This window comes from Marmota monax, unplaced genomic scaffold (genome assembly GCF_021218885.2).
Source record: "Marmota monax isolate L192 unplaced genomic scaffold, Marmota_monax_Labrador192_F-V1.1 WCK01_AAM20220418_F8-fsc00118, whole genome shotgun sequence".
Classification (NCBI taxonomy): domain Eukaryota; kingdom Metazoa; phylum Chordata; class Mammalia; order Rodentia; family Sciuridae; genus Marmota; species Marmota monax.
In genome coordinates, this window is record NW_026695231.1 from 7533581 (window position 1) to 7535382 (window position 1802).

Below are 1802 nucleotides of genomic sequence, written 5' to 3' on the forward strand. Positions count from 1 at the left end.
ATCACCTACAACTTTGGGGGTTCCTACATGCTCTTGTAAAATAAAGTTACATGGTCCAGGTAATGGGGCCAGTACTTCACCTGACATGTGGAACCATATCTTTATATTCCTAGTGCTGAGTCATTTGTCTTTTCTATGCTGAGCAGCAGAGAAATACTAGGTAGCTTATCTTCTAGGAATCCTATTATTAGTACTGTCCTTTCTAGTGGGCAAGCCATAGGCTTAAGAGGGAAAGTCTGACTTCTAAAAGATCTTCATATAAATGCTTTCTATGCTAATTCCTATTGCTTGAAGCATAGGAAGTTAAGACCTTGTCTTGTAGTGTTCTCTAAATTTCTCTCACATCTCTGCTAGTAAATCATTTAATTTTCCAGTTAGGGCTTCACTTTGACATTATAAGAATGATCTTGGAGGGATTGTGACCATTTCATTCCCTAGAGAATTGGTTTCCATATCTATGCAATGGTATGGAAATACAGACCTTTGCATGTTATGGAAAAAAAATGTCATCTACTGACAGACATCTAATTCTTTTAATAAGTGTTCAGGAATACACAGCATTCCCCTTTTGACTGCTGATACAGAATTTTAGCAATTGTCAGTCATCCACTGTAGAAATGATAATCCATTTCTTTGCTAATGTGATTTCTTAATGGTTGAATTTTCTGGCTTTGATCATTATAATAAATTCAGCTTCATTTAAGAATATTGCATTCTTCATGCAGCATTTTTATCGTGTCTATTTGTGTTTTCAACAGCAATAAAAACTGAAATACCATCCTTCTGCCCTCCTGCCCCCCATCACTAGCATTTAATCTCCATGAGGCCCAGAAATTTTAATTGTTTTATTGAAGTATCACAAATACCTCGCACATAGTAGGTACTTGAAAATTTTTTATTGAGTAAGTGAATTTTTTAAAGTACATATTCAGATTTTAGGGGAAATACAACAATTTTAGTTATTAGCCTTTGGAGCCACAAAATTCAGAGCTAGAATTTTAGTCTGGTTTACCAATTGCGTGACCTGGGGCCAATTCTTGGCCTCTTTGAAATATAATTTTCTTATTTAAAAATTGGAGATGACATCTAAGTCACAAGGCAGGTTTGGGGATTAATAGGTGCTGCAGGCCAAGCTCCGGTGTCCAAGTGTTGGCTCCCGCCCATCTGTGGATCTCCAAGTACTTCTCAAATCCTTGCGCTATGTAGTACCCAAGTAAAGTATTCTCCTCACTTTGCCAGTGTGGTTGGGGGAGAGATGATTGGTTAAAGGCTACTTAGAGTAATAACAGTTTAGCTAGGGTCATCGCTTGCTGTCCTCCCTCTGCAGCTAGAATGCCTAGGGATGCCTGGGAATCTGGAACAGATTTGGGGGTTGGAGGAAGGTGATCACGTGGAGACTGTTTATCAGGTTTTGTATCTTTGCTGCAACCTTCAACAGTAAGGAAGGAAACACCAGTTATCAGTTCAGGACTTGAGATTCTGGCAGGGAGTGGGAAAGTGGGGATCCAAAGAAATGATATGAGAGCAGGTGACGACATGCTCGATGACTTTAAAATGTTATTTATAGCTCACTGAGTTGGTCACAGCAATTTCCATTGCAGCTCTCCTTTGGAATTCTTTGGGTTGGGAAACAGCAGCTTCAAAGTCCTCTCTCTTAAAGAAAACGAATCCTGACCTTTTGCTGACAGTGTGGTCAGGGTGGAGGCTGAGCCTCTGACTCTGGATAAACATCTCCATATTGTTGCGTGGGCTTGTGTTGCCTTCCCTCTCCATGCTGTAGGGTATTCTGGGTTAAGAGGAGG